Source organism: Pleurodeles waltl, unplaced genomic scaffold, assembly GCF_031143425.1.
Source record: "Pleurodeles waltl isolate 20211129_DDA unplaced genomic scaffold, aPleWal1.hap1.20221129 scaffold_72, whole genome shotgun sequence".
NCBI classification, from domain to species: Eukaryota; Metazoa; Chordata; class Amphibia; order Caudata; family Salamandridae; genus Pleurodeles; species Pleurodeles waltl.
In genome coordinates, this window is record NW_027150393.1 from 2802128 (window position 1) to 2823072 (window position 20945).

The 20945-nt window shown below is 48.5% G+C and overlaps 6 non-coding genes across 6 annotated transcripts; all 6 read right to left on the reverse strand.

The window, feature by feature from the left end:
• Window positions 1–2269: 2269 nt before the first annotated feature.
• TRNAP-AGG (transfer RNA proline (anticodon AGG)) lies at window positions 2270–2341 on the reverse strand. The gene has a single exon. It is a non-coding gene; the product is annotated as a tRNA-Pro (tRNA).
• A 3512-nt stretch (window positions 2342–5853) lies between these two features.
• On the reverse strand, window positions 5854–5925 carry TRNAP-AGG (transfer RNA proline (anticodon AGG)). The gene has a single exon. It is a non-coding gene; the product is annotated as a tRNA-Pro (tRNA).
• Window positions 5926–9435: 3510 nt separating this feature from the next.
• Window positions 9436–9507, reverse strand: TRNAP-AGG (transfer RNA proline (anticodon AGG)). The gene has a single exon. It is a non-coding gene; the product is annotated as a tRNA-Pro (tRNA).
• A 3512-nt stretch (window positions 9508–13019) lies between these two features.
• Window positions 13020–13091, reverse strand: TRNAP-AGG (transfer RNA proline (anticodon AGG)). Its single transcript has one exon. It is a non-coding gene; the product is annotated as a tRNA-Pro (tRNA).
• A 3509-nt stretch (window positions 13092–16600) lies between these two features.
• On the reverse strand, window positions 16601–16672 carry TRNAP-AGG (transfer RNA proline (anticodon AGG)). The gene has a single exon. It is a non-coding gene; the product is annotated as a tRNA-Pro (tRNA).
• Window positions 16673–20172: 3500 nt separating this feature from the next.
• Window positions 20173–20244, reverse strand: TRNAP-AGG (transfer RNA proline (anticodon AGG)). Its single transcript has one exon. It is a non-coding gene; the product is annotated as a tRNA-Pro (tRNA).
• Between the last annotated feature and the right edge of the window lie 701 nt (window positions 20245–20945).

The window sequence follows — 20945 nt, forward strand, 5'->3', positions numbered from 1 at the left end:
AACAGACACACCTGCTTGCTTTATGTGGCTATGCATTGGACTGGGATGCAAGGATGAGGGCCAATGTTCATGACGCTCAAAGCTGAGCCTTCCGGAACACAATCTCTTCCCTTGGAAGAAAGGAACTGGGATCACTTTCATTCCAAGAGGTGATTTCAGAACTGGACCCGAAATTACCATGGAGAAGCACTGTGCATTTAATGTTCCTACGAGCACTGCTGCTCCAGCACAGAAAAGCAGTTGCAAAGAAATCTCGCATACCTTCATGATGCTGAACCGTCTCGACGCCAGTATAAAGCATGTATTGCATTGCAACATGACATCTTACAAGAGTGAAAAGCAGAAATACTCCTGTTTAAAACACAGACTGAACCTATAAAGGTAGGGGTTTGTCTGGGATTTGAACCGAGGTCCTCTCACACCCGAAGCGAGAATCATACCCCTATACCAACTAGACTGCCGCTGCAAAGTCATTTGAAACATCTTCTGAAGCGTCTTTCAGAAAAGCAGGGCCATTTGGAGGCTCTCTCTCTCTAAGCGTGCCATAGCAATTGATGTTTTCTGTCAAGGATTTTTTGTTTGTCTCTAGCAAGGCAAGAGGTAGTCAAAATGCCCTGTGCCAGTGAGCTGAACTAGGGGACTGATGTGAAAAGCAGACCCTTTCTGGTAGTTGTAACCCGCTGCTAGTCATGGACCCTTGCACCTTAGATTTCCCAACCAGAAGCACTGAAGGGCCTGCTAGCTCTTGAGCCAGAGGAGCATGCCTCTTGGATTCAAGCACACTTGCTCGGTCAGCGCTCAATCAGGCTCGATCAGGCGAGATTTATATTAGTGGCTCATAGGCCTGAAACACTCACCTGGGAGACGCAGGGTGGCTGATTTCCCGGAATGGCCCTTGATGGGGAAATCACCTCCTTTCCCCCGCCTCATTTCAGAATTGTGTGCTAGTCGCAAGACAGTGTTCAGGGGTTCATGGGTACTGCCTACTCCCAGCTGCCTCTCTGTCTTCTTCATGTAAATTGCAAGTCACGAGGAGGCACCATTGCCAATATGCTCCGCCCACCTAACCAAGAAACCTAGTTTGAGCTTGTCTGCCTGTGTTGTTGCAGGGGCAGAGTCTTCTTTGCCCAAAAGGTGGCAGGAGAGCCTCACTTCAAACGATAGAATCAACTGCTTAAGTAGAAACCAGCATGGTAGTTACTGTCATAAAGTGCAGCTCTAACAGAAGGTGTGCCTGAGACGCCCCTTCCAGTAATACACAGAATTTTGATTGAGGGCCCAGCCGATGGGTTGGTGGATTTCTCCTCACATGCCACAGCAGCTTCCAAAGATAGTGGTCTGAGGAGCTGGCTCTGCAAGCAGAGCAAGATTTAAGGGAAGAAAATACACCTGTCAGAAGTGGGATTTGAACCCACGCCTCCATGAAGAGACCAGAAGGCTCAGCTTCACTGAAGATCAAGCTCTCTTGAGTCTGGCGCCTTAGACCACTCGGCCATCCTGACAGCCAAAACAGTGTGCAGGTCGGACTCTTCAGTCTGCACTTGTTGATTTTGCCGCTTGCAATGTTCCTATCAAAGTCACAGCTTTAAAGGCCCCACAATATAACATGGCCAAGAAAAAAAAAAAAAACAGAACAAGAAACAATGCACATGCACGACCACCGAGGGATGCAGATAACTTTTTAGCGTCCTGCAATAGTAAAGCACGTTTTACACAGGTCACAAGTTTTTAAAGGTCATTTCTGTCTAAGTGTGCATTGAGAGAGACTGAGGTTTTAGGGAGCAAACACAAAAGCTGCTGCTGCCAAGTGTTTCTGCCCGGTCTCAAACCGGGGACTTTTCGCGTGTGAGGCAAACGTGATAACCACTACACTACAGAAACAAGCTTGCTGATTTGACTGAAGGAGCACAGTTCCCCTCATATGTTTGCACGATTTCCTCTATACTTTATCAGCAGTTGCTCGGAATGCGAGGGGTAAGTGTGAAAATTGCAGCGGTGTCGGCCAGCATGCATACACTCAGACGTCCTGAAAAATCCCATAGCTGCGGGCAGGGACAGACAAATATCTGATGCCTAAATGCCAGGAAGGAGAGCCTGTGAAATCATCACACAGGGCGCACTGAGAGCAAGCAGGAAGGAAGCCAAGGCATTGTAATCCATTTTTCGCCTGAGGCAAAAAATATGTTTTGCGCAACAATGCTTCGAGTAAAATGAGAAATGTTGAGGGGTTGTGTATTTTGAGCAGGATTTGATTGTTTTCCGCTAAAATGGGCTCGTCCGGGATTTGAACCCGGGACCTCTCGCACCCTAAGCGAGAATCATACCCCTAGACCAACGAGCCTGGGCACAGAAATGCAACGGCTCCGACCCTGCTCGGAGGATTGGTGACAGAGAGTGGGAGACTACATCCCAAAGCAAGAAACTGCACATGGTGCTCTCTTTTGCAGTACGACTAGAGTCATTTGCATGGTCTTCATCGAACATGACATAAAAAGCCTCTATCCTTTAGACATTTTGGCCCAGATTTACAAGAAAATGACTAAGCGCGACGCTGTGCCAAATTTGCAAGCCCCACGTGCCGTCATTTTCAAAATGCAGGAAAGCGCCGCATTTAGTAGAATACAGCGCACCCCTGTGCTTCCCCCTGCGCCAGCTCTAAATTAGCTGCTGAGCGCCAACGCAGCCGTTCTTGCACCATGGTACAAGGATGACTGCGTTGAGGGGGAAATTGTTTTTGTGCAGGAAGGGAAACCTTCCTGCCCCAAAAAAAAATCTTCAATGGTGATTTGCTCTTACTTCTATGTGTGCTGCAGAATGCATCACACATAGAAAGAGCAAAAACAAGGAGAAATGAAAACATTTCTCCTCAGTGCGCCACTCTAACGACACCCCTGGGATGGCGTTGGATTTTGGCGCTGACGCAGATTTACGCCAACTCCTAAATCTGGAGCAGCATCAAAATGCTATGGTGTTGCTGTGGCACACTCCCAACAACACCCATTGCACGCCCCTTCCAGGGAACGCGCTGTGTGCTAAGGGGCCGTATTTACAAGGTGGTGTTAAGCCACAAAAAGTGGCTGAACGCCATCTTGTAAATACCGCGCAGTGCATAGTGCCACCGGAGGCGTCACTAAAAGTGATGCTCCGGTGGCGATAGGGCCTTGTAAGTCTGGCACTTTATTTGCTCAAGGTGTGTGTTCTTGGTGAGGGCAGGAAAGCTATTTTCGCTCTCGTACCTTCCTTCCTTGGCTGGCTTGAATGCTGTAGGCTCAGGCTTCATTGCAAAGGTCAAACAGTGAGCAACTGACTGCTGTAAGCTGGCGCAACTCCTCTTGGTGAGCTGTGACAGATGCCCCAGGAGCGTAGTACCTCACGATGGTGAGGGATAGACACAGTCTCTTTTATCTCAGCTTGCCTGTCAGGTGAGGCAGGAAATGCAAATACTGTGAAAAAGCCCAGCGACTCGAACCAGGGACCTTTCGCATGTGAGGTGCGCATGATAACCACTACACTACACAAGCAGACACACTTGCCGGCTTGCTTCATGTGGCTATGCATTGTACTGGAACCACCACACTATGGAAACAGACACACCTGCTTGCTTTATGTGGCTATGCATTGGACTGGGATGCAAGGATGAGGGCCAATGTTCATGACGCTCAAAGCTGAGCCTTCCGGAACACAATCTCTTCCCTTGGAAGAAAGGAACTGGGATCACTTTCATTCCAAGAGGTGATTTCAGAACTGGACCCGAAATTACCATGGAGAAGCACTGTGCATTTAATGTTCCTATGAGCACTGCTGCTCCAGCACAGAAAAGCAGTTGCAAAGAAATCTCGCATACCTTCATGATGCTGAACCGTCTCGACGCCAGTATAAAGCATGTATTGCATTGCAACATGACATCTTACAAGAGTGAAAAGCAGAAATACTCCTGTTTAAAACACAGACTGAACCTCTAAAGGTAGGGGTTTGTCTGGGATTTGAACCGAGGTCCTCTCACACCCGAAGCGAGAATCATACCCCTATACCAACTAGACTGCCGCTGCATAGTCATTTGAAACATCTTCTGAAGCGTCTTTCAGAAAAGCAGGGCCATTTGGAGGCTCTCTCTCTCTAAGCGTGCCATAGCAATTGATGTTTTCTGTCAAGGATTTTTTGTTTGTCTCTAGCAAGGCAAGAGGTAGTCAAAATGCCCTGTGCCAGTGAGCTGAACTAGGGGACTGATGTGAAAAGCAGACCCTTTCTGGTAGTTGTAACCCGCTGCTAGTCATGGACCCTTGCACCTTAGATTTCCCAACCAGAAGCACTGAAGGGCCTGCTAGCTCTTGAGCCAGAGGAGCATGCCTCTTGGATTCAAGCACACTTGCTCGGTCAGCGCTCGATCAGGCTCGATCAGGCGAGATTTATATTAGTGGCTCATAGGCCTGAAACACTCACCTGGGAGACGCAGGGTGGCTGATTTCCCGGAATGGCCCTTGATGGGGAAATCACCTCCTTTCCCCCGCCTCATTTCAGAATTGTGTGCTAGTCGCAAGACAGTGTTCAGGGGTTCATGGGTACTGCCTACTCCCAGCTGCCTCTCTGTCTTCTTCATGTAAATTGCAAGTCACGAGGAGGCACCATTGCCAATATGCTCCGCCCACCTAACCAAGAAACCTAGTTTGAGCTTGTCTGCCTGTGTTGTTGCAGGGGCAGAGTCTTCTTTGCCCAAAAGGTGGCAGGAGAGCCTCACTTCAAACGATAGAATTAACTGCTTAAGTAGAAACCAGCATGGTAGTTACTGTCATAAAGTGCAGCTCTAACAGAAGGTGTGCCTGAGACGCCCCTTCCAGTAATACACAGAATTTTGATTGAGGGCCCAGCCGATGGGTTGGTGGATTTCTCCTCACATGCCACAGCAGCTTCCAAAGATAGTGGTCTGAGGAGCTGGCTCTGCAAGCAGAGCAAGATTTAAGGGAAGAAAATACACCTGTCAGAAGTGGGATTTGAACCCACGCCTCCATGAAGAGACCAGAAGGCTCAGCTTCACTGAAGATCAAGCTCTCTTGAGTCTGGCGCCTTAGACCACTCGGCCATCCTGACAGCCAAAACAGTGTGCAGGTCGGACTCTTCAGTCTGCACTTGTTGATTTTGCCGCTTGCAATGTTCCTATCAAAGTCACAGCTTTAAAGGCCCCACAATATAACATGGCCAAGAAAAAAAAAAAAAAACAGAACAAGAAACAATGCACATGCACGACCACCGAGGGATGCAGATAACTTTTTAGCGTCCTGCAATAGTAAAGCACGTTTTACACAGGTCACAAGTTTTTAAAGGTCATTTCTGTCTAAGTGTGCATTGAGAGAGACTGAGGTTTTAGGGAGCAAACACAAAAGCTGCTGCTGCCAAGTGTTTCTGCCCGGTCTCAAACCGGGGACTTTTCGCGTGTGAGGCGAACGTGATAACCACTACACTACAGAAACAAGCTTGCTGATTTGACTGAAGGAGCACAGTTCCCCTCATATGTTTGCACGATTTCCTCTATACTTTATCAGCAGTTGCTCGGAATGCGAGGGGTAAGTGTGAAAATTGCAGCGGTGTCGGCCAGCATGCATACACTCAGACGTCCTGAAAAATCCCATAGCTGCGGGCAGAGACAGACAAATATCTGATGCCTAAATGCCAGGAAGGAGAGCCTGTGAAATCATCACACAGGGCGCACTGAGAGCAAGCAGGAAGGAAGCCAAGGCATTGTAATCCATTTTTCGCCTGAGGCAAAAAATATGTTTTGCGCAACAATGCTTCGAGTAAAATGAGAAATGTTGAGGGGTTGTGTATTTTGAGCAGGATTTGATTGTTTTCCGCTAAAATGGGCTCGTCCGGGATTTGAACCCGGGACCTCTCGCACCCTAAGCGAGAATCATACCCCTAGACCAACGAGCCTGGGCACAGAAATGCAACGGCTCCGACCCTGCTCGGAGGATTGGTGACAGAGAGTGGGAGACTACATCCCAAAGCAAGAAACTGCACATGGTGCTCTCTTTTGCAGTACGACTAGAGTCATTTGCATGGTCTTCATCGAACATGACATAAAAAGCCTCTATCCTTTAGACATTTTGGCCCAGATTTACAAGAAAATGACTAAGCGCGACGCTGTGCCAAATTTGCAAGCCCCACGTGCCGTCATTTTCAAAATGCAGGAAAGCGCCGTATTTAGTAGAATACAGCGCACCCCTGTGCTTCCCCCTGCGCCAGCTCTAAATTAGCTGCTGAGCGCCAACGCAGCCGTTCTTGCACCATGGTACAAGGATGACTGCGTTGAGGGGGAAATTGTTTTTGTGCAGGAAGGGACACCTTCCTGCCCAAAAAAAAAATCTTCAATGGTGATTTGCTCTTACTTCTATGTGTGCTGCAGAATGCATCACACATAGCAAGAGCAAAAACAAGGAGAAATGAAAACATTTCTCCTCAGTGCGCCACTCTAACGACACCCCTGGGATGGCGTTGGATTTTGGCGCTGACGCAGATTTACGCCAACTCCTAAATCTGGAGCAGCATCAAAATGCTATGGTGTTGCTGTGGCACACTCCCAACAACACCCATTGCACGCCCCTTCCAGGGAACGCGCTGCGTGCTAAGGGGCCGTATTTACAAGGTGGTGTTAAGCCACAAAAAGTGGCTGAACGCCATCTTGTAAATACCGCGCAGTGCATAGTGCCACAGGGGCGTCACTAAAAGTGATGCTCCGGTGGCGATAGGGCCTTGTAAGTCTGGCACTTTATTTGCTCAAGGTGTGTGTTCTTGGTGAGGGCAGGAAAGCTATTTTCGCTCTCGTACCTTCCTTCCTTGGCTGGCTTGAATGCTGTAGGCTCAGGCTTCATTGCAAAGGTCAAACAGTGAGCAACTGACTGCCGTAAGCTGGCGTAACTCCTCTTGGTGAGCTGTGACAGATGCCCCAGGAGCGTAGTACCTCACGATGGTGAGGGATAGACACAGTCTCTTTTATCTCAGCTTGCCTGTCAGGTGAGGCAGGAAATGCAAATACTGTGAAAAAGCCCAGCGACTCGAACCAGGGACCTTTCGCATGTGAGGTGCGCATGATAACCACTACACTACACAAGCAGACACACTTGCCGGCTTGCTTCATGTGGCTATGCATTGTACTGGAACCACCACACTATGGAAACAGACACACCTGCTTGCTTTATGTGGCTATGCATTGGACTGGGATGCAAGGATGAGGGCCAATGTTCATGACGCTCAAAGCTGAGCCTTCCGGAACACAATCTCTTCCCTTGGAAGAAAGGAACTGGGATCACTTTCATTCCAAGAGGTGATTTCAGAACTGGACCCGAAATTACCATGGAGAAGCACTGTGCATTTAATGTTCCTACGAGCACTGCTGCTCCAGCACAGAAAAGCAGTTGCAAAGAAATCTCGCATACCTTCATGATGCTGAACCGTCTCGACGCCAGTATAAAGCATGTATTGCATTGCAACATGACATCTTACAAGAGTGAAAAGCAGAAATACTCCTGTTTAAAACACAGACTGAACCTATAAAGGTAGGGGTTTGTCTGGGATTTGAACCGAGGTACTCTCACACCCGAAGCGAGAATCATACCCCTATACCAACTAGACTGCCGCTGCATAGTCATTTGAAACATCTTCTGAAGCGTCTTTCAGAAAAGCAGGGCCATTTGGAGGCTCTCTCTCTCTAAGCGTGCCATAGCAATTGATGTTTTCTGTCAAGGATTTTTTGTTTGTCTCTAGCAAGGCAAGAGGTAGTCAAAATGCCCTGTGCCAGTGAGCTGAACTAGGGGACTGATGTGAAAAGCAGACCCTTTCTGGTAGTTGTAACCCGCTGCTAGTCATGGACCCTTGCACCTTAGATTTCCCAACCAGAAGCACTGAAGGGCCTGCTAGCTCTTGAGCCAGAGGAGCATGCCTCTTGGATTCAAGCACACTTGCTCGGTCAGCGCTCAATCAGGCTCGATCAGGCGAGATTTATATTAGTGGCTCATAGGCCTGAAACACTCACCTGGGAGACGCAGGGTGGCTGATTTCCCGGAATGGCCCTTGATGGGGAAATCACCTCCTTTCCCCCGCCTCATTTCAGAATTGTGTGCTAGTCGCAAGACAGTGTTCAGGGGTTCATGGGTACTGCCTACTCCCAGCTGCCTCTCTGTCTTCTTCATGTAAATTGCAAGTCACGAGGAGGCACCATTGCCAATATGCTCCGCCCACCTAACCAAGAAACCTAGTTTGAGCTTGTCTGCCTGTGTTGTTGAAGGGGCAGAGTCTTCTTTGCCCAAAAGGAGCAGGAGAGCCTCACTTCAAACGATAGAATCAACTGCTTAAGTAGAAACCAGCATGGTAGTTACTGTCATAAAGTGCAGCTCTAACAGAAGGTGTGCCTGAGACGCCCCTTCCAGTAATACACAGAATTTTGATTGAGGGCCCAGCCGATGGGTTGGTGGATTTCTCCTCACATGCCACAGCAGCTTCCAAAGATAGTGGTCTGAGGAGCTGGCTCTGCAAGCAGAGCAAGATTTAAGGGAAGAAAATACACCTGTCAGAAGTGGGATTTGAACCCACGCCTCCATGAAGAGACCAGAAGGCTCAGCTTCACTGAAGATCAAGCTCTCTTGAGTCTGGCGCCTTAGACCACTCGGCCATCCTGACAGCCAAAACAGTGTGCAGGTCGGACTCTTCAGTCTGCACTTGTTGATTTTGCCGCTTGCAATGTTCCTATCAAAGTCACAGCTTTAAAGGCCCCACAATATAACATGGCCAAGAAAAAAAAAAAAAAACAGAACAAGAAACAATGCACATGCACGACCACCGAGGGATGCAGATAACTTTTTAGCGTCCTGCAATAGTAAAGCACGTTTTACACAGGTCACAAGTTTTTAAAGGTCATTTCTGTCTAAGTGTGCATTGAGAGAGACTGAGGTTTTAGGGAGCAAACACAAAAGCTGCTGCTGCCAAGTGTTTCTGCCCGGTCTCAAACCGGGGACTTTTCGCGTGTGAGGCGAACGTGATAACCACTACACTACAGAAACAAGCTTGCTGATTTGACTGAAGGAGCACAGTTCCCCTCATATGTTTGCACGATTTCCTCTATACTTTATCAGCAGTTGCTCGGAATGCGAGGGGTAAGTGTGAAAATTGCAGCGGTGTCGGCCAGCATGCATACACTCAGACGTCCTGAAAAATCCCATAGCTGCGGGCAGAGACAGACAAATATCTGATGCCTAAATGCCAGGAAGGAGAGCCTGTGAAATCATCACACAGGGCGCACTGAGAGCAAGCAGGAAGGAAGCCAAGGCATTGTAATCCATTTTTCGCCTGAGGCAAAAAATATGTTTTGCGCAACAATGCTTCGAGTAAAATGAGAAATGTTGAGGGGTTGTGTATTTTGAGCAGGATTTGATTGTTTTCCGCTAAAATGGGCTCGTCCGGGATTTGAACCCGGGACCTCTCGCACCCTAAGCGAGAATCATACCCCTAGACCAACGAGCCTGGGCACAGAAATGCAACGGCTCCGACCCTGCTCGGAGGATTGGTGACAGAGAGTGGGAGACTACATCCCAAAGCAAGAAACTGCACATGGTGCTCTCTTTTGCAGTACGACTAGAGTCATTTGCATGGTCTTCATCGAACATGACATAAAAAGCCTCTATCCTTTAGACATTTTGGCCCAGATTTACAAGAAAATGACTAAGCGCGACGCTGTGCCAAATTTGCAAGCCCCACGTGCCGTCATTTTCAAAATGCAGGAAAGCGCCGTATTTAGTAGAATACAGCGCACCCCTGTGCTTCCCCCTGCGCCAGCTCTAAATTAGCTGCTGAGCGCCAACGCAGCCGTTCTTGCACCATGGTACAAGGATGACTGCGTTGAGGGGGAAATTGTTTTTGTGCAGGAAGGGAAACCTTCCTGCCCCAAAAAAAAATCTTCAATGGTGATTTGCTCTTACTTCTATGTGTGCTGCAGAATGCATCACACATAGAAAGAGCAAAAACAAGGAGAAATGAAAACATTTCTCCTCAGTGCGCCACTCTAACGACACCCCTGGGATGGCGTTGGATTTTGGCGCTGACGCAGATTTACGCCAACTCCTAAATCTGGAGCAGCATCAAAATGCTATGGTGTTGCTGTGGCACACTCCCAACAACACCCATTGCACGCCCCTTCCAGGGAACGCGCTGCGTGCTAAGGGGCCGTATTTACAAGGTGGTGTTAAGCCACAAAAAGTGGCTGAACGCCATCTTGTAAATACCGCGCAGTGCATAGTGCCACCGGAGGCGTCACTAAAAGTGATGCTCCGGTGGCGATAGGGCCTTGTAAGTCTGGCACTTTATTTGCTCAAGGTGTGTGTTCTTGGTGAGGGCAGGAAAGCTATTTTCGCTCTCGTACCTTCCTTCCTTGGCTGGCTTGAATGCTGTAGGCTCAGGCTTCATTGCAAAGGTCAAACAGTGAGCAACTGACTGCCGTAAGCTGGCGCAACTCCTCTTGGTGAGCTGTGACAGATGCCCCAGGAGCGTAGTACCTCACGATGGTGAGGGATAGACACAGTCTCTTTTATCTCAGCTTGCCTGTCAGGTGAGGCAGGAAATGCAAATACTGTGAAAAAGCCCAGCGACTCGAACCAGGGACCTTTCGCATGTGAGGTGCGCATGATAACCACTACACTACACAAGCAGACACACTTGCCGGCTTGCTTCATGTGGCTATGCATTGTACTGGAACCACCACACTATGGAAACAGACACACCTGCTTGCTTTATGTGGCTATGCATTGGACTGGGATGCAAGGATGAGGGCCAATGTTCATGACGCTCAAAGCTGAGCCTTCCGGAACACAATCTCTTCCCTTGGAAGAAAGGAACTGGGATCACTTTCATTCCAAGAGGTGATTTCAGAACTGGACCCGAAATTACCATGGAGAAGCACTGTGCATTTAATGTTCCTACGAGCACTGCTGCTCCAGCACAGAAAAGCAGTTGCAAAGAAATCTCGCATACCTTCATGATGCTGAACCGTCTCGACGCCAGTATAAAGCATGTATTGCATTGCAACATGACATCTTACAAGAGTGAAAAGCAGAAATACTCCTGTTTAAAACACAGACTGAACCTCTAAAGGTAGGGGTTTGTCTGGGATTTGAACCGAGGTCCTCTCACACCCGAAGCGAGAATCATACCCCTATACCAACTAGACTGCCGCTGCATAGTCATTTGAAACATCTTCTGAAGCGTCTTTCAGAAAAGCAGGGCCATTTGGAGGCTCTCTCTCTCTAAGCGTGCCATAGCAATTGATGTTTTCTGTCAAGGATTTTTTGTTTGTCTCTAGCAAGGCAAGAGGTAGTCAAAATGCCCTGTGCCAGTGAGCTGAACTAGGGGACTGATGTGAAAAGCAGACCCTTTCTGGTAGTTGTAACCCGCTGCTAGTCATGGACCCTTGCACCTTAGATTTCCCAACCAGAAGCACTGAAGGGCCTGCTAGCTCTTGAGCCAGAGGAGCATGCCTCTTGAATTCAAGCACACTTGCTCGGTCAGCGCTCGATCAGGCTCGATCAGGCGAGATTTATATTAGTGGCTCATAGGCCTGAAACACTCACCTGGGAGACGCAGGGTGGCTGATTTCCCGGAATGGCCCTTGATGGGGAAATCACCTCCTTTCCCCCGCCTCATTTCAGAATTGTGTGCTAGTCGCAAGACAGTGTTCAGGGGTTCATGGGTACTGCCTACTCCCAGCTGCCTCTCTGTCTTCTTCATGTAAATTGCAAGTCACGAGGAGGCACCATTGCCAATATGCTCCGCCCACCTAACCAAGAAACCTAGTTTGAGCTTGTCTGCCTGTGTTGTTGCAGGGGCAGAGTCTTCTTTGCCCAAAAGGTGGCAGGAGAGCCTCACTTCAAACGATAGAATCAACTGCTTAAGTAGAAACCAGCATGGTAGTTACTGTCATAAAGTGCAGCTCTAACAGAAGGTGTGCCTGAGACGCCCCTTCCAGTAATACACAGAATTTTGATTGAGGGCCCAGCCGATGGGTTGGTGGATTTCTCCTCACATGCCACAGCAGCTTCCAAAGATAGTGGTGTGAGGAGCTGGCTCTGCAAGCAGAGCAAGATTTAAGGGAAGAAAATACACCTGTCAGAAGTGGGATTTGAACCCACGCCTCCATGAAGAGACCAGAAGGCTCAGCTTCACTGAAGATCAAGCTCTCTTGAGTCTGGCGCCTTAGACCACTCGGCCATCCTGACAGCCAAAACAGTGTGCAGGTCGGACTCTTCAGTCTGCACTTGTTGATTTTGCCGCTTGCAATGTTCCTATCAAAGTCACAGCTTTAAAGGCCCCACAATATAACATGGCCAAGAAAAAAAAAAAAAAACAGAACAAGAAACAATGCACATGCACGACCACCGAGGGATGCAGATAACTTTTTAGCGTCCTGCAATAGTAAAGCACGTTTTAAACAGGTCACAAGTTTTTAAAGGTCATTTCTGTCTAAGTGTGCATTGAGAGAGACTGAGGTTTTAGGGAGCAAACACAAAAGCTGCTGCTGCCATGTGTTTCTGCCCGGTCTCAAACCGGGGACTTTTCGCGTGTGAGGCGAACGTGATAACCACTACACTACAGAAACAAGCTTGCTGATTTGACTGAAGGAGCACAGTTCCCCTCATATGTTTGCACGATTTCCTCTATACTTTATCAGCAGTTGCTCGGAATGCGAGGGGTAAGTGTGAAAATTGCAGCGGTGTCGGCCAGCATGCATACACCCTGACGTCCTGAAAAATCCCATAGCTGCGGGCAGAGACAGACAAATATCTGATGCCTAAATGCCAGGAAGGAGAGCCTGTGAAATCATCACACAGGGCGCACTGAGAGCAAGCAGGAAGGAAGCCAAGGCATTGTAATCCATTTTTCGCCTGAGGCAAAAAATATGTTTTGCGCAACAATGCTTCGAGTAAAATGAGAAATGTTGAGGGGTTGTGTATTTTGAGCAGGATTTGATTGTTTTCCGCTAAAATGGGCTCGTCCGGGATTTGAACCCGGGACCTCTCACACCCTAAGCGAGAATCATACCCCTAGACCAACGAGCCTGGGCACAGAAATGCAACGGCTAAGACCCTGCTCGGAGGATTGGTGACAGAGAGTGGGAGACTACATCCCAAAGCAAGAAACTGCACATGGTGCTCTCTTTTGCAGTACGACTAGAGTCATTTGCATGGTCTTCATCGAACATGACATAAAAAGCCTCTATCCTTTAGACATTTTGGCCCAGATTTACAAGAAAATGACTAAGCGCGACGCTGTGCCAAATTTGCAAGCCCCACGTGCCGTCATTTTCAAAATGCAGGAAAGCGCCGTATTTAGTAGAATACAGCGCACCCCTGTGCTTCCCCCTGCGCCAGCTCTAAATTAGCTGCTGAGCGCCAACGCAGCCGTTCTTGCACCATGGTACAAGGATGACTGCGTTGAGGGGGAAATTGTTTTTGTGCAGGAAGGGACACCTTCCTGCCCAAAAAAAAAATCTTCAATGGTGATTTGCTCTTACTTCTATGTGTGCTGCAGAATGCATCACACATAGCAAGAGCAAAAACAAGGAGAAATGAAAACATTTCTCCTCAGTGCGCCACTCTAACGACACCCCTGGGATGGCGTTGGAGTTTGGCGCTGACGCAGATTTACGCCAACTCCTAAATCTGGAGCAGCATCAAAATGCTATGGTGTTGCTGTGGCACACTCCCAACAACACCCATTGCACGCCCCTTCCAGGGAACGCGCTGCGTGCTAAGGGGCCGTATTTACAAGGTGGTGTTAAGCCACAAAAAGTGGCTGAACGCCATCTTGTAAATACCGCGCAGTGCATAGTGCCACAGGGGCGTCACTAAAAGTGATGCTCCGGTGGCGATAGGGCCTTGTAAGTCTGGCACTTTATTTGCTCAAGGTGTGTGTTCTTGGTGAGGGCAGGAAAGCTATTTTCGCTCTCGTACCTTCCTTCCTTGGCTGGCTTGAATGCTGTAGGCTCAGGCTTCATTGCAAAGGTCAAACAGTGAGCAACTGACTGCCGTAAGCTGGCGCAACTCCTCTTGGTGAGCTGTGACAGATGCCCCAGGAGCGTAGTACCTCACGATGGTGAGGGATAGACACAGTCTCTTTTATCTCAGCTTGCCTGTCAGGTGAGGCAGGAAATGCAAATACTGTGAAAAAGCCCAGCGACTCGAACCAGGGACCTTTCGCATGTGAGGTGCGCATGATAACCACTACACTACACAAGCAGACACACTTGCCGGCTTGCTTCATGTGGCTATGCATTGTACTGGAACCACCACACTATGGAAACAGACACACCTGCTTGCTTTATGTGGCTATGCATTGGACTGGGATGCAAGGATGAGGGCCAATGTTCATGACGCTCAAAGCTGAGCCTTCCGGAACACAATCTCTTCCCTTGGAAGAAAGGAACTGGGATCACTTTCATTCCAAGAGGTGATTTCAGAACTGGACCCGAAATTACCATGGAGAAGCACTGTGCATTTAATGTTCCTACGAGCACTGCTGCTCCAGCACAGAAAAGCAGTTGCAAAGAAATCTCGCATACCTTCATGATGCTGAACCGTCTCGACGCCAGTATAAAGCATGTATTGCATTGCAACATGACATCTTACAAGAGTGAAAAGCAGAAATACTCCTGTTTAAAACACAGACTGAACCTCTAAAGGTAGGGGTTTGTCTGGGATTTGAACCGAGGTCCTCTCACACCCGAAGCGAGAATCATACCCCTATACCAACTAGACTGCCGCTGCATAGTCATTTGAAACATCTTCTGAAGCGTCTTTCAGAAAAGCAGGGCCATTTGGAGGCTCTCTCTCTCTAAGCGTGCCATAGCAATTGATGTTTTCTGTCAAGGATTTTTTTTTGTCTCTAGCAAGGCAAGAGGTAGTCAAAATGCCCTGTGCCAGTGAGCTGAACTAGGGGACTGATGTGAAAAGCAGACCCTTTCTGGTAGTTGTAACCCGCTGCTAGTCATGGACCCTTGCACCTTAGATTTCCCAACCAGAAGCACTGAAGGGCCTGCTAGCTCTTGAGCCAGAGGAGCATGCCTCTTGGATTCAAGCACACTTGCTCGGTCAGCGCTCGATCAGGCTCGATCAGGCGAGATTTATATTAGTGGCTCATAGGCCTGAAACACTCACCTGGGAGACGCAGGGTGGCTGATTTCCCGGAATGGCCCTTGATGGGGAAATCACCTCCTTTCCCCCGCCTCATTTCAGAATTGTGTGCTAGTCGCAAGACAGTGTTCAGGGGTTCATGGGTACTGCCTACTCCCAGCTGCCTCTCTGTCTTCTTCATGTAAATTGCAAGTCACGAGGAGGCACCATTGCCAATATGCTCCGCCCACCTAACCAAGAAACCTAGTTTGAGCTTGTCTGCCTGTGTTGTTGCAGGGGCAGAGTCTTCTTTGCCCAAAAGGTGGCAGGAGAGCCTCACTTCAAACGATAGAATCAACTGCTTAAGTAGAAACCAGCATGGTAGTTACTGTCATAAAGTGCAGCTCTAACAGAAGGTGTGCCTGAGACGCCCCTTCCAGTAATACACAGAATTTTGAATGAGGGCCCAGCCGATGGGTTGGTGGATTTCTCCTCACATGCCACAGCAGCTTCCAAAGATAGTGGTGTGAGGAGCTGGCTCTGCAAGCAGAGCAAGATTTAAGGGAAGAAAATACACCTGTCATAAGTGGGATTTGAACCCACGCCTCCATGAAGAGACCAGAAGGCTCAGCTTCACTGAAGATCAAGCTCTCTTGAGTCTGGCGCCTTAGACCACTCGGCCATCCTGACAGCCAAAACAGTGTGCAGGTCGGACTCTTCAGTCTGCACTTGTTGATTTTGCCGCTTGCAATGTTCCTATCAAAGTCACAGCTTTAAAGGCCCCACAATATAACATGGCCAAGAAAAAAAAAAAAAACAGAACAAGAAACAATGCACATGCACGACCACCGAGGGATGCAGATAACTTTTTAGCGTCCTGCAATAGTAAAGCACGTTTTACACAGGTCACAAGTTTTTAAAGGTCATTTCTGTCTAAGTGTGCATTGAGAGAGACTGAGGTTTTAGGGAGCAAACACAAAAGCTGCTGCTGCCAAGTGTTTCTGCCCGGTCTCAAACCGGGGACTTTTCGCGTGTGAGGCGAACGTGATAACCACTACACTACAGAAACAAGCTTGCTGATTTGACTGAAGGAGCACAGTTCCCCTCATATGTTTGCACGATTTCCTCTATACTTTATCAGCAGTTGCTCGGAATGCGAGGGGTAAGTGTGAAAATTGCAGCGGTGTCGGCCAGCATGCATACACTCAGACGTCCTGAAAAATCCCATAGCTGCGGGCAGAGACAGACAAATATCTGATGCCTAAATGCCAGGAAGGAGAGCCTGTGAAATCATCACACAGGGCGCACTGAGAGCAAGCAGGAAGGAAGCCAAGGCATTGTAATCCATTTTTCGCCTGAGGCAAAAAATATGTTTTGCGCAACAATGCTTCGAGTAAAATGAGAAATGTTGAGGGGTTGTGTATTTTGAGCAGGATTTGATTGTTTTCCGCTAAAATGGGCTCGTCCAGGATTTGAACCCGGGACCTCTCGCACCCTAAGCGAGAATCATACCCCTAGACCAACGAGCCTGGGCACAGAAATGCAACGGCTCCGACCCTGCTCGGAGGATTGGTGACAGAGAGTGGGAGACTACATCCCAAAGCAAGAAACTGCACATGGTGCTCTCTTTTGCAGTACGACTAGAGTCATTTGCATGGTCTTCATCGAACATGACATAAAAAGCCTCTATCCTTTAGACATTTTGGCCCAGATTTACAAGAAAATGACTAAGCGCGACGCTGTGCCAAATTTGCAAGCCCCACGTGCCGTCATTTTCAAAATGCAGGAAAGCGCCGTATTTAGTAGAATACAGCGCACCCCTGTGCTTCCCCCTGCGCCAGCTCTAAATTAGCTGCTGAGCGCCAACGCAGCCGTTCTTGCACCATGGTACAAGGATGACTGCGTTGAGGGGGAAATTGTTTTTGTGCAGGAAGGGAAACCTTCCTGCCCCAAAAAAAAATCTTCAATGGTGATTTGCTCTTACTTCTATGTGTGCTGCAGAATGCATCACACATAGAAAGAGCAAAAACAAGGAGAAATGAAAACATTTCTCCTCAGTGCGCCACTCTAACGACACCCCTGGGATGGCGTTGGATTTTGGCGCTGACGCAGATTTACGCCAACTCCTAAATCTGGAGCAGCATCAAAATGCTATGGTGTTGCTGTGGCACACTCCCAACAACACCCATTGCACGCCCCTTCCAGGGAACGCGCTGCGTGCTAAGGGGCCGTATTTACAAGGTGGTGTTAAGCCACAAAAAGTGGCTGAACGCCATCTTGTAAATACCGCGCAGTGCATAGTGCCACCGGGGCGTCACTAAAAGTGATGCTTCGGTGGCGATAGGGCCTTGTAAGTCTGGCACTTTATTTGCTCAAGGTGTGTGTTCTTGGTGAGGGCAGGAAAGCTATTTTCGCTCTCGTACCTTCCTTCCTTGGCTGGCTTGAATGCTGTAGGCTCAGGCTTCATTGCAAAGGTCAAACAGTGAGCAACTGACTGCCGTAAGCTGGCGCAACTCCTCTTGGTGAGCTGTGACAGATGCCCCAGGAGCGTAGTACCTCACGATGGTGAGGGATAGACACAGTCTCTTTTATCTCAGCTTGCCTGTCAGGTGAGGCAGGAAATGCAAATACTGTGAAAAAGCCCAGCGACTCGAACCAGGGACCTTTCGCATGTGAGGTGCGCATGATAACCACTACACTACACAAGCAGACACACTTGCCGGCTTGCTTCATGTGGCTATGCATTGTACTGGAACCACCACACTATGGAAACAGACACACCTGCTTGCTTTATGTGGCTATGCATTGGACTGGGATGCAAGGATGAGGGCCAATGTTCATGACGCTCAAAGCTGAGCCTTCCGGAACACAATCTCTTCCCTTGGAAGAAAGGAACTGGGATCACTTTCATTCCAAGAGGTGATTTCAGAACTGGACCCGAAATTACCATGGAGAAGCACTGTGCATTTAATGTTCCTACGAGCACTGCTGCTCCAGCACAGAAAAGCAGTTGCAAAGAAATCTTGCATACCTTCATGATGCTGAACCGTCTCGACGCCAGTATAAAGCATGTATTGCATTGCAACATGACATCTTACAAGAGTGAAAAGCAGAAATACTCCTGTTTAAAACACAGACTGAACCTATAAAGGTAGGGGTTTGTCTGGGATTTGAACCAAGGTCCTCTCACACCCGAAGCGAGAATCATACCCCTATACCAACTAGACTGCCGCTGCATAGTCATTTGAAACATCTTCTGAAGCGTCTTTCAGAAAAGCAGGGCCATTTGGAGGCTCTCTCTCTCTAAGCGTGCCATAGCAATTGATGTTTTCTGTCAAGGATTTTTTGTTTGTCTCTAGCAAGGCAAGAGGTAGTCAAAATGCCCTGTGCCAGTGAGCTGAACTAGGGGACTGATGTGAAAAGCAGACCCTTTCTGGTAGTTGTAACCCGCTGCTAGTCATGGACCCTTGCACCTTAGATTTCCCAACCAGAAGCACTGAAGGGCCTGCTAGCTCTTGAGCCAGAGGAGCATGCCTCTTGGATTCAAGCACACTTGCTCGATCAGCGCTCGATCAGGCGAGATTTATATTAGTGGCTCATAGGCCTGAAACACTCACCTGGGAGACGCAGGGTGGCTGATTTCCCGGAATGGCCCTTGATGGGGAAATCACCTCCTTTCCCCCGCCTCATTTCAGAATTGTGTGCTAGTCGCAAGACAGTGTTCAGGGGTTCATGGGTACTGCCTACTCCCAGCTGCCTCTCTGTCTTCTTCATGTAAATTGCAAGTCACGAGGAGGCACCATTGCCAATATGCTCCGCCCACCTAACCAAGAAACCTAGTTTGAGCTTGTCTGCCTGTGTTGTTGCAGGGGCAGAGTCTTCTTTGCCCAAAAGGTGGCAGGAGAGCCTCACTTCAAACGATAGAATCAACTGCTTAAGTAGAAACCAGCATGGTAGTTACTGTCATAAAGTGCAGCTCTAACAGAAGGTGTGCCTGAGACGCCCCTTCCAGTAATACACAGAATTTTGATTGAGGGCCCAGCCGATGGGTTGGTGGATTTCTCCTCACATGCCACAGCAGCTTCCAAAGATAGTGGTCTGAGGAGCTGGCTCTGCAAGCAGAGCAAGATTTAAGGGAAGAAAATACACCTGTCAGAAGTGGGATTTGAACCCACGCCTCCATGAAGAGACCAGAAGGCTCAGCTTCACTGAAGATCAAGCTCTCTTGAGTCTGGCGCCTTAGACCACTCGGCCATCCTGACAGCCAAAACAGTGTGCAGGTCGGACTCTTCAGTCTGCACTTGTTGATTTTGCCGCTTGCAATGTTCCTATCAAAGTCACAGCTTTAAAGGCCCCACAATATAACATGGCCAAGAAAAAAAAAAAAAAACAGAACAAGAAACAATGCACATGCACGACCACCGAGGGATGCAGATAACTTTTTAGCGTCCTGCAATAGTAAAGCACGTTTTACACAGGTCACAAGTTTTTAAAGGTCATTTCTGTCTAAGTGTGCATTGAGAGAGACTGAGGTTTTAGGGAGCAAACACAAAAGCTGCTGCTGCCAAGTGTTTCTGCCCGGTCTCAAACCGGGGACTTTTCGCGTGTGAGGCGAACGTGATAACCACTACACTACAGAAACAAGCTTGCTGATTTGACTGAAGGAGCACAGTTCCCCTCATATGTTTGCACGATTTCCTCTATACTTTATCAGCAGTTGCTCGGAATGCGAGGGGTAAGTGTGAAAATTGCAGCGGTGTCGGCCAGCATGCATACACTCAGACGTCCTGAAAAATCCCATAGCTGCGGGCAGAGACAGACAAATATCTGATGCCTAAATGCCAGGAAGGAGAGCCTGTGAAATCATCACACAGGGCGCACTGAGAGCAAGCAGGAAGGAAGCCAAGGCATTGTAATCCATTTTTCGCCTGAGGCAAAAAATATCTTTTGCGCAACAATGCTTCGAGTAAAATGAGAAATGTTGAGGGGTGTGTATTTTGAGCAGGATTTGATTGTTTTCCGCTAAAATGGGCTCGTCCGGGATTTGAACCCGGGACCTCTCGCACCCTAAGCGAGAATCATACCCCTAGACCAACGAGCCTGGGCACAGAAATGCAACGGCTCCGACCCTGCTCGGAGGATTGGTGACAGAGAGTGGGAGACTACATCCCAAAGCAAGAAACTGCACATGGTGCTCTCTTTTGCAGTACGACTAGAGTCATTTGCATGGTCTTCATCGAACATGACATAAAAAGCCTCTATCCTTTAGACATTTTGGCCCAGATTTACAAGAAAATGACTAAGCGCGACGCTGTGCCAAATTTGCAAGCCCCACGTGCCGTCATTTTCAAAATGCAGGAAAGCGCCGTATTTAGTAGAATACAGCGCACCCCTGTGCTTCCCCCTGCGCCAGCTCTAAATTAGCTGCTGAGCGCCAACGCAGCCGTTCTTGCACCATGGTACAAGGATGACTGCGTTGAGGGGGAAATTGTTTTTGTGCAGGAAGGGACACCTTCCTGCCCAAAAAAAAAATCTTCAATGGTGATTTGCTCTTACTTCTATGTGTGCTGCAGAATGCATCACACATAGCAAGAGCAAAAACAAGGAGAAATGAAAACATTTCTCCTCAGTGCGCCACTCTAACGACACCCCTGGGATGGCGTTGGATTTTGGCGCTGACGCAGATTTACGCCAACTCCTAAATCTGGAGCAGCATCAAAATGCTATGGTGTTGCTGTGGCACACTCCCAACAACACCCATTGCACGCCCCTTCCAGGGAACGCGCTGCGTGCTAAGGGGCC